Raw genomic sequence first — 15359 nt, forward strand, 5'->3', positions numbered from 1 at the left:
TAAGGAGATCTGGGGCTGCGATGATGGGGTTTTCTAAATATGCAATCATGTCATCTGCAAACAGAGACAATTTGACTTCCTCTCTTACTGTTTGAATACCATTTATTTCTTTCTCTTGCCTGACTGCCCTGGCCAGAACTTCCAATACCATGTTGAATAGGAGTGGTGAGAGAGGGAATCCTTTTCTTGTGCCAGTTTTCAAAGGGAATGCTTCCAGCTTTTGCCCATTCAGTGTGATATTGGATGTGGGTTTGTCATAAATAGCTCTTATTATTTTGAGCTCATCAATATCTAATTTATTGAGAGTTTTTATCATGAAGGGGTGCTGAATTTTATTGAAGGCCTTTTCTGCATTTGTTGAGATAATCATGTGGTTTTTGTCATTGGTTCTGTTTACGTGATGGATTACATTTATTGATTTGTGTATGTTGAACCAGCCTTGCATCCCAGGAATGAAGATGACTCAATCGTGGTGGATAAGCTTTTTCATGTGCTGCTGGATTCAGTTTGCCAGTATTTCATTGAGGATTTTTGCATCAATATTCATCAGGGATATAGGCCTGAAATTTTCTTTTTTGTTGTTGTTGTGTCTCTGCCAGGTTTTGGTATCAGGATGATGCTGGCCTCATAAAATGAGTTATGTGTGAATTTGATCCTTTCATCATGATGCTAGCTGGCTATTTTGCCTGATAGTTGATGCAGTTTCTCGTTAGCGCCAATGGTCTTTACAATTTGGTATGTTTTTGCAGTGGCTGGAATCGGTTTTTCCTTTCCATATTTAGTGCTTCCTTCAGGAGCTCTTGTAAGGCAGGCCTGGGGATGACAAAATAACTCAGCATTTGCTTGTCTGTAAAGCATTTTATTTCTCCTTCACTTATGAAGCTTAGTTTGGCTGGATATGAAATTCCAGGTTGAAAATTCTTTTCTTTAAGAATGTTGAATATTCGTCCCCACTTTCTTCTGGTTTGTAGGGTTTCTGCAGAGAAATCTGCTGTGAGTCTGATGGGCTTCCCTTTGTGGGTAACCTGACCTGTCTCTCTGGCTGCCCTTAACATTTTTTCCTTCATTTCAGCCTTGGTGAATCTGACAATTATATATCTTTGGTTGCTCTTCTCAAGGAGTATCTTTGTGGTGTTCTCTGTATTTCCTGAATTTGAATGTTGGCCGGTCTTGCTAGGTTGGGGAAGTTCTCCTGGATAATATCCTGAAGAGTGTTTTCCAACTTGGTTCCATTCTCCTGTTCACTTTCAGGTACACCAATCAAAGGTAGTTTTGGTGTTTTCACATAGTCCCATATTTCTTGGAGGCTTTGTTCATTCCTTTTAATTCTTTCTTCTCTAATCTTGTCTTCACCCTTTATTTCATTAAGTAGATCTTCAATCTCTGATATCCTTTCTCCTGCTTGATCAATTCGGCTATTGATACTTGTGTTTGCTTCACGAAGTTCTTGTGCTCTGTTTTTCAGCTACATCAGGTCATTTATATTCTTCTCTAAACTAATTATTCAAGTTAGCAATTCGTCTAACCTTTTTTCAAGGTTCCTAGCTTCCTCGCATTGTGTTAGAACATGCTCCGTTAGCTCGGAGCTGGTTATTACCCACCTTCTGAAGCCTACTTCTGTCAGTTCATCAAACTCATCCTCCATCCAGTTTTGTTCCCTTGCGGGCTAGGAGTTGTGGTCCTTTGGAGGAAAAGAGGCATTCTGGTTTTTGGAATTTTCAGCCTTTTTGTGCTGGTTTGTCCTCATCTTCGTGGATTTATCTACCTTTGGTCTTTGATGTTGGTGACCTTCAGATGGGGTTTTTGTGTGGAGGTCCTTTTGGTTGATGTTGATGCTATTCTTTTCTGTTTGTTAGTTTCCCTTCAAACAGTCAGGCCCCTCTGCTGCAGATCTGTTGGAGTTTGCTGCAGGTCCACTCCAGACCCCGTTTGCCTGAGTATCACCAGTCGAGGCTGCAGAACATCAAAGATTGCTGCATGTTCCTTCCTCTGGAATGTTCGTCCCAGAGGGGTACCCACCAGATGCCAGCTGGAGTTCTCTTTATGAGGTGTCTGTCGACCCCTGCTGGGATGTGTCTCCCAGTCAGGAGGCACGGGGGCCAGGGACCACTTGAGGAGGCAGTCTGTCCCTTAGCAGAACTCAAGCACTGTGCTGGGAGTTCTGCTACTCTCTTCAGAGCTGGCTGGCAGGAATGTTTAAGTCTACTGAAGTTGCACCACAACTACCCCTTCCCCCAGGTGCTCTGTACCAGGGAGATGAGAGTTTTATATATAAACCCCTGACTGGGGCTGCTGCCTTTCTTTCGGAGATGCCCTGCCCAGAGAGGAGGAATCTAGAGAGGCAGTCTGGCTCCAGCGGCTCTGTGGAGTTGTGGTGGGCTCCGCCCAGTTTGAACTTCCCAGCAGCTTTGTCTCCACTGTGACGGGAAAACTCCCTACTCAAGTGCCGATAATGGCGGGCCCCTTTCCCCCCACGAAGCTCAAGCATCCCATGTTGACTTCAGACTGCTGTGCTGGCAGCAAGAATTTGAAGGCAGTGGCTCTTACTTTGCAGGACTGCATGGGATGGTATCCGCTGAGCTAGACTACTTTGGCTCCCTGACTTTAGGCCCCTTTCCAGGGATGTGTCTCGCTGGTGTTCCAGGTGCCACTGGGGTATGTAAAAAAACACTCCTGCAGCTAGTTCAGTGTCTGCCCAAAGGCTGCCCAGTTTTGGGCTTGAAACCCAGGGCCCTGGTGTTTTAGGCACCCACCGGAATCTCCTGGTCTGTGGGTTGTGAAGACCTTGGGAAAGGCATAGTATCTGGACCAGAGTGCACCTTTCCTTAAGGCACAGTCCCTCATGGCTTCCCTTGGCTAGGGGAAGGAGTTCCCTGACTCCTTGCACTTCTCAGGTGAGACGACGCCCCACCCTGCTTCTGCTCACCCTCCGTGGGCTGCACCCATTGTCTAACCAGTCCCAATGAGATGAGCCAGGTATCTCAGTTGGAAATGCAGAAATCACCCACCTTCTGTGCTGATCTCACTGGGAGCTGCAGACTAGAGTTGTTCCTATTCGACCATCTTGCCAGTCATCCCACAGTAAGAGGACTTATGATTAATATTAAAAGAAATTTTAAAAAGTCTTTTGGTAAAAGAAAGATTTCCCAAAATAACATTGTCTTTATTGCCTCTACAAATAAATATTTTAAGTTTAATTTTGGCCTGATTGACTTTAAAAACAATGCAATTAAAAAATGAAGTGAATTTAAGTAAAAATCTTAACATTTTTCTATAAATTTAATTCATTTGACTAATTTTTATTGGATGCTGCCACATGTAATCCAACATGAGCAGAGAAGTTACACGTACCTATAGCAAAAATGAATAATTGCTAATGAAAACATGTTTTATTTAATAACTTGAACAACTTTTTGAGCAAGGAATCTTAGGACAGAATACACAAATTATACTCCTGTAATTATTTTCTAAAATGTTAAAAGCAGAAAAATATAGTTATGGCATTCTACCAAGTGAAAAATTTCTTTAACCTCATGTCTGCCCATATGTAATACAATGAGACTTGATAATCAAAATGATAATTCTGAGGAACTTCAAAACCCTAAAAGACTGTATGAATCAACTTGTTAAACTTCATTTTTATCATGTTGGTAAATTTCATTTTATTCTGTTCAGTTGAAAATTAGCCATCTACTTTCAAATAAATATAAATGCTTTAGGAAAAATATCTATTAATATGAGTGTATTAGTCCATTCTCATATGGCTATAAATAAATACCTTAGACTGGGTAATTTATAAAAAAGAGAGAGAGAGAGATTTAATTGGCTCATGGTTCTGCAGGCTGTACAGGAAACATAGCTGGCGAGGCCTCAGGAAAATTACAATACTGACAGAAGATGAAGGGGAGGCAGGTGTGTCTTATTTACATGACCAGAGCAGGAGGAAAAGGGAAAGGGGGCAGGTGCTACATATTTTTTTTTTTTTTTTTTTTTTGAGATGGAGTCTCGCTCTGTCACCCAGGCTGGAGTGCAGTGGCATGATCTCGGCTCACTGCAACTTCTGCCTCCCGGGTTCAAGTGATTCTTCTGCCTCAACCTCCCAGGTAGCTTGGATTACAGGTGCCCGCCACCACACCCAGCTAATTTTTGTATTTTTAGTAAAGATGGGGTTTTACCATGTTGGCCAGGCTGGTCTTGTACTCCTGACCTCAAGTGATCTGCCTGCCTTGGCCTCCCAAAGTGCTGGGATTACAGGTGTGAGCCATCACACCCAGTCATGCTACACACTTTTAAACAGCCAGATCTCACAATGATTCACTCACTCACTCTCACGAGAACAGCACCAAAGTGATGGTGATAACCCATTCATGAGAACTCTGCCCCCATGATCCAATCACCTCCCATCAGGCTCCACCTTTCAACATTGGGGATTACATTTCAACCTGACATTTGGGTGGGGACACTGGTCCAAACCATATCAATGAGTAAAAGAAAGAATTTGTTCATATTACACTGATTCTATCAAACTCTTACCACTTGCTTGTGGGTTGATAATAATCCATTCTTGCTTCCACTCAAATGGTCCATCATCAGTGATCAAATTACCTGTGAACAGTAAACTGGTACCTTACATCCAGGTATTATGTAAATGACGGGTAGGGGAAGGAGAGTGAGGCATTCAGTAAATTGGACAGAAATTGGAACTTTGAAGAAATGGACCAGATAACTAAATACTGTAGTTAGCGTGCATTTAACTGCAAACATTAGTTATAATTTGAGTTCATATGTTGTCCTAGGTCATTGCATTTCTGGTTAATGCTGAAAATCTGTGGTCTGGAGTTTATTTTGGTTTACAGATAGGTTTTTGCCAGTCCCTTAACTCTGAAGAGAGTAAACTTCTCCAAAAAGTTGAAAAATTGATTTACTCAGAACGTAAAGGTGCTAAAAATAGGTTTTAAGAGAATACTAATTCTAATGAAAATAAATAAAAGAAAATGTCAGACAAATGTTGATTTTATTTAGCAGCCCAAGATATTTTTGTATGGCTAATGTAGAAAAGATCATGACCCTATATCTGTAAGACAAAATCAAAAACCGTAGCACGTACAAATTAAAGAAATAACTCAGTTTCAGCAGTACAACTTAATGGATACCCGTTCTATACAATTCTAAAGCTCCTAAGTTTGGGGAAACTGAGTCATGGGGGAGGTAATAGGAAATGCCATATGTGGAAATGACAGAATTAATGAAACAGGAACTCGGTGAACGCTTAGCCTCACAGCCTGGTAGCAGAGGGGAGGCAGTCTCAACTTCGGAACCTCGGGAATCTATATTGGTTTACAAGGGGAAGAAGTCAGAAGTGAACCCAATGTTACAACTGCCATGAGTTAAAGAACACTTCATGTCCAGAGGAAGGGTGACCATGTAAGTAATAAGAAGGACATCAACAGCTCATCTCTGCATCGATCCAGTCACTTTTTCTATAGTATTTTCTAGAAAAAGAAAGTCATATAATTTTCTAAGCTGAGACTTATACATTTGAACACCAGTTTTCTTCTAATGTAACTGAGATTGATATCTATTACATCGATATTCACTTCTCAAGATCATTTGGCTCTTTCTTCCTCCTGTCACTTTTTACTTCCATGGAGGCAGGTGTCCTTGAGACTCTTTAAGGTACGCTAGCAGGAGAAGAAATGTAGCAAACAGGGGATTATTTTGCAAGTTTTTTAATCTCTGATAAAAAGGATGATCAGTGGAGGATGGAAATTACCTTCCAATCTTTGAAGACTAGGTATTTTGTGGGAGCTGCTAACCACAATCCTTCCTGTCTCCAGATAGATTCTGGGACATTAATTTTTTGAAAATGAAACAGACCATTAGTGTTTCATTATAATGTTTCACTTATTTATCTGTTTCCAGCTAATACCATTCAATGTCTAATATAAAACATTTCTTCCCTGAGCTTCTATTCTTTTGTTTTGCTCTCAGTGTAGTTTCTTTTCTGTATATTTGGCAGAATTCAATAAGAACTCAGGAAACTGCACTGGAGAGGACTCAGTGTTGATACGTCTGCACAGATTCATTCTCAACACATATATGTGTGTATATATGTGAATGTAGATGATAGAATGATGAAATTATTATAGAGTAGAAAAATTCAGAACAAATTCAAGGAACAGAGAAATGAAGTTATCCTGCAGAAGTTGCAAAAAAATACCAGTAATGAGCTGTTGTTAAGATCATAGAGTAGCTATTTGTTGGTGGTGACATTTTTATCTTCTGTTTTATTGAATTTCCATTTTACTGAAGCTCCATTTTCTCATAATCTTCTTTGATTTATTTTATCTATTCTGCTTTGCTTCTGAGTAAATTTTGTGATTTTATGAGTTAAAAATATCCTTGCATTTTACATTATTATTATTGTAGGTTTTTAAAAGTTATATAATAATGAATGCTGCATTTGTTTTTTTTTCCATTTGTATTGCTACCAAGTATAAGTGATATGGAATATTATTTATATTTATACTAAAATGTATGTTACTCCAGAGAAAGCATACTCTTGCATTCTTGCATTGAGATAGCACAACAGTAAATATATATTTTCATGTTAAAGAACAAAAATAGATTATTGATAAGGATGTAGTATAGACAGATAAATACATATACATAAATACACATGTATTTAAGGATAGAGTGGTTCTGTATCTAGGGTAATATTTGCTTTGGTAATTTTATTGGAAATGCTTTTTTAAATGTCTTGTTTAGAACCAGCTTGCATTTCTTCTACCAGTGACCACATAGGAATATTATAGAGTGTTATATCAAATTTATATTCCACTCCTCAGCTCCTGAAGAGTTAAAAACTCTGACAAGCAAGTGGGCTGACCTGGGAAGGAAGGTGAAACCAAGTAAACTTAAATTTATTTATTAGCAATAGATTTTATATTCTCAGCCTTTGGTAGGTCTACATTTTGTAACATACTTAAATATAAAAATGGTAAAGGTAAGCAGAGTGCATGTAATATTTGTGTGGGTGTATAGTAAAATATTTTTAAAAACGTGTAAAGCATTTAATGCCATTTTTGGCCCATGATAGGCACTTGAGAAATGGTGGTAATAGTGATTTATTACGATTATTATTCATAGATGGTGATAGATCTTAATTAACATGCAATTAATAGTTAAAATAATTTCTAACAAGAAAATAACAATAACTAATATATAAGTAGGATAAATATAATGGATATGAAAACATGGGATTGATTTGTTTAATATAGACTGCGACAGACATTTCATTCTCACTGTACTTGTGATATAGGTAAAACTCAAGAGAAAGTTATGACTATCAATACAGCAAATCATCAGTAATACTGAGGTGAAAATACAAGAAAATACAAAGGGTTAACTTTTTGACTTTAAAAATCTATTGCAGTAGCTTAAATAATGTAAATACTTTAGCTAGTAAAATAACCGTAATGAATTTTTCCTTCACTTATTTCAGGGTATTTTCATTGGAAAGAATATCACATGCCTAATCTAAATAATGGCCATGTCTACACTGAGCCAACTACCTTTAGAATAGGAGAAAGACAGCCATCTTCCAGGTCTTTGTTCTGCATGAAAAATGCAAGGTGTCTGGATACTTGAATGAGATAAATGCAATATTTGGATGATGGAAAACATTGTTCTCTTTACCCGTGTATTTGGACATTTTACAGTTTACCCAGATTATCTATGATATAATGTAGCATGTCAAAAATATACATTGTTGTTGGTGTGATGCAGAATTTGCTTGCCTGGTATGGCAGTCACTAGAGTATTTGAGATACATGGGTCTCCAAACCTTCAACTATGTCAGCAGAATGGACTTCTAATTTTACTCTGACAGCCAACTCACTGTCAACTCATGGCTAAAAGAGTCACAAGGATTTGTAGAGAAGGATAGCATTGATGGGATGCCATAGAAATTCATGATGCACCTGTTTTCAAAAATAGAGCTTCCTGTCTTTGCAACTTTCAATATAGCACCTTCCACTGATACTAAATTTGTTGATTATTAAAAAAAGCAAGAACTATACAAACAGACAGGGAAATGAGGTGCCTGTAACACCCCCTGTTGAAAGCTGCATTACTTATTCCGCTTGAATGAATTTATATTGGATAAATCTACTACGAAGTGAAAACCCTATTTCCAGCTGAGACTTAAAGATGTTTTACTAAAACATGCTTAAGCAAATGCATTTTGATGCCTCACAAGGAGGATACACACAGAGCTATCTTTGAGGAAGTTCAATAAAGTGTGTATCGGCAGCTGAAGAAAGATGTTCTCTATCTGATTTGCACTCATAGATTTGCATCAACTTAATTTAAAATTCCTTGTATGCACAGGAGAAATGGTTAAATATGACTTTTGGATGATACCTAACAAGGGAAAGTAACTTTTCCATTTCTGTTTAGTAGTTAGTCACGCTGCTGAAACCCCAAATGCTCACCCAGAAGTGTTCCTTTGCAATGAAAGTCTAAGACAGTGGGATTGCACCTTCACCTGGCATCACTCCACCTTACAGGATCCTGAAAGGTTTCAAATCCACCTCAAGCCCAGACAGTCTCAAAGAAGGAGAGGAATTGAAGAAGCAAAAATAAATATTAAAGTACATAAGAATTAAATATTACCTTTTTAAATAGCAATTATGCAGTTGAAAACAAGATCATCACACCTGTACAAGAAAAGGCATGCGAGCCCAAAACATCTGCTTGGATCCACCTGCCAGGCACCTGTTTTGCTGTTTCAATGCCATTTGATTGCTGGAGATGTAGAGGCTCTTGTGAGGTAATGAGTGATTTTACATTATGCATGATTGAAAACAGGTGTTCTAATGCTGCACAATTCTAGCATGAATAATTCAGTTTGTTTAGAGCAAGATCTTTAAAAGAAGTACTGCATGGGCTGTATTATTTCTATAAACATGAAGGTTATTTTTTTTAATGTATGACGATTGTTCCTTTGCAGCCAGCTTGTTTATGGCAATTTTTGTGTAATTTTATGGATGAGGAATAATATCCTGAAAGGTAAAATTGATCACACTTAAAATATGTAAGAAGTAAAATTGTAAGGTCTGTTAGCAAGAGGAAAACAGTATTAAAATTCAATGTTCTAAGTAAAATGCCTGATTATTTCCTTCCTGCTTTGCCTGCTTTCTGATGGTAACAAAACATTCATCTGAGAGCTATAATTAGGGAGGGGTGAACTATTTGGGAAAATAGAGAAATTGTTTTGTATCTCACCCCTAACACTAAGCAGAGCTTAGACTTCCTTAAAGATAGAACTGGTCTTAGTCGGCAACCTTTCTCTCCTTAGTTATCATGAGTTCACACCCTCTTGTAATCCACTATCAGGACATCACTGATAGAGACAATCCCTTTTGCTCTGATTCCCACTTAACGTTTTGTCTATGCTGGCTTCATAGGGTCAGAAGTGTTATTATCAGAATGTTGTGTCTCAAATAGCATGTAATGTCCATAAATTCTCAAAGTTAATAATTAGAACCTCACTTAAGACAAAAGGATTTCTCTTAGAGACCAAAGACACTAGTGTCTTGAACCACATATGATTCAATATTGAAAATTTCTAAGGTGTGAGAGATAGAAAACTTGTGTACTTCAATTAATACTGTTTAAGTAATGGAAGACAAAGGAGAGCTATAGTCATGTTGCTGTTACTAATTTATATTTGTTGAGTGTTTCATACCGTATAAACCATAGTATGAGAGAGTTATTGACACATAATAATCCCTTCCTAAAATATACCAACTCAGCAAGTAGTCAGCTCTGAGCTTTGAGGTTTGGCTACCTTCCCTCACTTTAAGAGTTGTGGGTTCCTTCACAGGGGATCTATTATTGAAAAGCTTTCCAGTTAGAAGTAAATTGTAAGACAGGTCCTTCATGTGGGGAGCAACACTGGGAAAGTCACAAAGAAAAATAGAAGATTTGGTAAGAAGGAGAGTGCTTTCATTGCTATTGACACAGCGAATTGACCTTACTCCCTCCCATGGGGATAAGGTTGGAGAGAAGGCCTTTACAAGTCTTCGCCAAATCCAAGCATTGGCCTCATTAACTCAGAGAATCAATGCCAGGAAGGGATTCAGGAATCTGGACTAAGGGACATAAGTAACCAGAAGATAGACATGTTGGTCTGGCAATCCTGACCTAGCATAAAATATTCACTTTTTCTCAAAGTTAAGATAGCAAAGCTTTCTTTCTGAATTTGCTAAATACTCAGATGAAACATTTTAAAAATGTCCATACATCTCAATGCTGATGGATACCTAAAGTATTAAGTTTAATCATACAAAATTGAAAATCATCCTACACATTTTTGTTAGTCAATGCTGGTTAAATATTAGACATTTCATATGGTTCAGTCTCTCTCTGCTAAGAGTTCCTTAATTTGAGGAATCGTTTACTTGAACACTATAAACCATACCCTTTCATTGCATGACATGCATAACTAGTAAGAAAACCTAAACTCTCTGATAGGATTAAATGCAGGGACAAAGTGAAGCACATGTTCAGCAACTACTTATAAAGAGAAGGCCTAGCAACAATGCTAGAGTTTGGAAAATACCTCACCTCATATCAGAAGGTGGAATTAATTACTACCCCATGAATCTAACTTGTTCTTAATGAATTGTGTCACCAATAGATTGAAGCAGAGCTTTGCAACTTCTGAGTGGGTCTCTGATAAGGATAGCTGTTAGGACCCTTTCTCTAAGAACTCAGCCATCATGATGTAAGAATCTACATGGGGAGATTGTGTATAAGGTAGGCACCCTGGTCAACAGCCTCATCTGTGCTCTCAGCTAATTGCCAACATCAACTTACAGTCCTATGAGGGAGCCAACTCAGATGTCCCTCCCAGTCTTTGAATGATACCAGTCCTACCCACTTCCTGAGTGCCAGTGCTTGGTTGGTTAAATATGGCTGCAAATACTTTGACACTCTTTCCATTGAGAGATGAGGTCTATTTTCGCTCTTGGTGAATTTTGGATGGGCTTTGATTTTTTGCACCATTAGTATATGGCAGAAATGGTGCTGTGCTAGATGTAGGTATACTTTCAAAGGACTGTCAGTTTCTGTTCCTTTTGTTTATAAATAGTTGTTCTTAAAGGTAAGCTTCCATGTAAGAAGGGAGAACATCTCAAATTCACTGTGCTATAAGGAGCCCAAGCCACTCTAAGATGCTCTAAATCAGGGGTGTCCAATCTTTTGGCTTTTCTGGACCACAATGGAAGAAGAATTGTCTTGGGCCACAAGTAAAATACACTAGCAGTAACGATAGCTTACAGGCTAAAATAAAAATCACACAAAAATGCATGTTTTAAAAAAGTTTATGAATTTGTGTTGGGTCACATTCAAAGCCATCCTAGGACCCATGTGTCCCATGGGCCATAGGTTGGACAAGCTTGCTCTAGATAATGAGATACAATATGGATAGTGGGTAAAGGAAATGTGAAAGGCAGGAACATAAAATTTGGGGGAGGCCAGGGGCAGAATGATATGGTTAGGCTTTGTGTCCCCACCCAAACCTCATCTTGAACTGTAATCCCTATAATCCCCATAATCTCCTCATGTCAAAGGAGAGACCAGGTAGAGGTAATTTATTCATGGGAATGGTTCCCCGTGCTGTTCTCATGATAGTGAGTGAGTTCCCATGAGATCTGTTGACCTTATATAGGGATCTTCCCCCTTTGCTTAGCACTCCTCCTTCCTGCTGCCTTGTGAAGAAGGTACCTTGCCTTCTCTTCACTTTTAGTCATGATTGTAAGTTTCCTGAGGGCTCCCTTAGCTATGCTGAACTGTGAGTCAATTAAAGTTCTTTCCTTTATAAATTACCCCATCTCAGGTAGTTCTTTTTAGCAATTATTTATGCAAATAGACTAATACTGTAAAGAAGCCATCTTGGAAGTGGACTCTCCAGTCCCTGTAGCTCCAGTCGATGCCATGTGGATCAGAGATTACCCATTCAATCAAGTCCGTTTGAGTTCCTGACTCATCAATTTATGAGTAAAATAAAATGGTTGTCTGAGATCAGCAAGTTTTACGGACATTTGTCATGAAGCAATAGATAGAAGAAACAGAATAAAACTTTAAGATATAATCAAGCTTCAGTTACTAAATATGTTTGCGGATTTGAAAAAAATAGTTAACATTTCAGTCTTAATTTTATCATCTCAAAAATGGAGTAGTGATCTCATCCATCTCTAAGAGTTATTATGAAAATGAAAACATATTGATATGGTTTGGTTCTGTGTCCCCACCCAAATCTCATCTTAAATTGTACTCTCATAATTCCCATGTGGTGTGAGAGGAACCTGGTGGGGGATAACTGAATCATGGGAGCAATGTATCCCATAGTGTTCTAGTGGTGGTGAATAAGTCCCATGAGATCTCATAGTTTGTTAAGGGGAAACCCATTTCACTTGTCTTTCATTCTCTTTCTTTGCTTCCTGTCATCCATGTAAGACTTGACTTGCTCCTATAATGTGGAATTATAAGTCCAGTTAAAATTCTTTATTTTGTTAACTTCCCAGTCTTGGGTATATCTTGTGTTTTTTTTTTTTTTTTTTTTTTTTAGACAGAGTCTCACTCTGTTGCCCAGGCTGGAGTGCAGTGGTGCAATCTTGGCTCACTGCAAGCTCCGCCTCCCGAGTTCACGCCATTCTCCTGCCTCAGCCTCCCGAATAGCTGGGACTACAGGGGCCCACCACCACGCCCAGCTAATTTTTTGTAATTTTAGTAGAGAGGGTTTTCACCCTATTAGCCAGGATGGTCTCGATCTCCTGCCCTCATGATCCTCTCACCTCAGCTTCCCAACGTGCTGGGATTACAGGCATGAGCCACTGCACCCAGCCTACTTAATCCCTTTTGCCTTTATTTTTCTTTATCTATAAAATGGCAAAATTAAAAGTACCAACTCACTGAGCTCTTGAGGATGAACCAGATTAATATCTGCAAAGTGCTTAGAATTAGAATACAACCTGGCACACAGCAAGTACCATGTAAGTGTTTGCAAAATAAATATTCTAGTTATAAGTTTTAATATAAATATTAGTTTGCTTTGAAGATGACAAAATTTGAGTCTAAACAAGTTAAATGTCTTACAGACTCTTCAGAGCTAGGTCACAATAGGATAACATTTAGAAGAGAAAAGAAAAATACAAAAATTATTCAAATCATCATATGGATATAATAAAAATGAAGTTATACATGAGGAGTAAGGATTACACATAAGTTTTTAAGGTCATTAAAACTGCCATCCTACTTTGGAATTTATTAGTATATAAAAAGGTAAGATTAGGAAAATTTAGAGTTGCACAAAGTTGTGGTTATTTGAAATAATGATTCAAATTAGGGTGGATCCTCGATACTGTCACAAATGGTACTGTTTCTGGAATTTCAAACCAAATCAAACTACCTGAAATTATTTCCATGTTTAGAAAACTTAAATGAAGTAAACAAAATGGAAACCTGCAAATAAATATGTTATCGAATTGAATTATATTAACAGAGGTTTTATAGTACTGTGTGAGGCACTGCAAAGAGTTAAGAAGAAGTTAAGAAAAATGCTGGCTTCTGAAATCGCAGGGTTCAGTTAAGGAATGAAGATATGAATAATTTAATCACCCAAGGATAGGAGAGGCTGACCAGTCCAAGTGAGAAGTGCAATAATTGTCTGGAGAAAACAAAAGGAAAGAAAAGAACGTCCAGTAGTCATATACAGACAGAAAGCGTGACAAATAAACAAGTGCATTTGTTTGCAGATTAATTTAAAAAACAAATGTGAGTACAGAGGTATAAAACTACTATTGTCCACCTATGGGAAATACCTGCTCATCTGGTAAGACTTGGTCCTGACCTCCAGGTCAGTCTTACTAACTGCTTCCGACCTAATAGCTTCACCTACTCTCCTCCCATTAGTTGCTTTCCTTAAAATCCATCTCAGAGTATACTTTTTTGATTTGCTCATACATTGCAGACAGGAAAACTAACAAAACAATAACACTTAGATGTGAACTAGGCATGAATGCCAAGTCATAAATTTAGGTACAAAGGAATTTAATTTTATATTCATCTAACTGAATTTATTTTATCTTTTGAGCTTCTTTTTGCTATGTATTGAAAATTAAATTGCTGCTGAATGGTCTCTCATCCCTAAACTCAGTCCTTGAGAAAGGAGGGCCTAGTGTTAAAACTATATGGGCAAGAGATGGGTGGAGGTCGGGCAGGGCAAAAGAAATCTCACCCAGGTTAACAGCATTCATCCACACTGACACCTGTTGAGACTTAGATTGTACCACCTGATCTCTGCTTCCAAATATATGTACATTGCCACTATTTTTTCCTTATTGCAAACTCATGGTCTCTCCAGGTCAGCTCATTCATAGGAAATATTGTTCTTTCTTCAGGCAGCAAGACAAGTTTACCTGCTTCCACCCTAACATGCTTGGAAATGTGCTGCAACTAGTATTTTTATCTAGATGGTACATGATACGATTTATATGCTGCTACCCTTTCCAATGCTGGATAATGAGGAACTACAGATATTTCTTTGAACTTTCTCTGGATTTGGGGGTACATTTCCTTTTTCTCTTAGACACTCCACCCTATCCAAGGTTTCTGTCATCCTTGCTTTTCTCCCTGCCCTTCCCATCAACCTGTGGAATGATTTTGTGTTATCTGTGGAGACCTTCTCTTATTTATAAGGAATTAATCTAAGCCTTTTCTTTTATGTGACAAGTAATTTAGTGCCCACAAACACAATAATCTGAGACTTTCTTGCAATTCCAAAGCCCTTTTAAAGCTCAAGATATTTTCTGCTTCTGATTTATCAATTTTTCTTGAGACAACTGATGCATCATGGCCCAGAAGATAAAAGAAATGTCATTGGATAACAGGGAAAATTTATATCAGTTAATATTAAATGCTTATCCAGCTTTTTATAAATCAGCAAATCATATTTCTGTACCTGGTTATAGCCAACTTCAAAAATTTATACAGGTGCTTCCTGATATGTTTAAGTCTCTGAAGACAAATCTTCTTTCAGGCCTCTGTGCATTCACTCACACGGCTTCTTCTGCCTCAATCTGCCACTTTCTTCCTCTTTCCTAGGTAATTCCACATTGTAGTAAATCATCTTGGGAAAGAGGATGGTTTCTGGGTTTAGACCTTGTTGGTTCAGCTCTACCATTTACTCCATGGGAGGTATCGGGCAAATTATTTAAACTCACTGTGGCCTCACTTTCATCATCTGCAAAATGGGAATAATCAGAGTTCATTCCTCAAAGGTTTATCATGAG

Source organism: Piliocolobus tephrosceles, chromosome 11, assembly GCF_002776525.5.
Source record: "Piliocolobus tephrosceles isolate RC106 chromosome 11, ASM277652v3, whole genome shotgun sequence".
NCBI classification, from domain to species: domain Eukaryota; kingdom Metazoa; phylum Chordata; class Mammalia; order Primates; family Cercopithecidae; genus Piliocolobus; species Piliocolobus tephrosceles.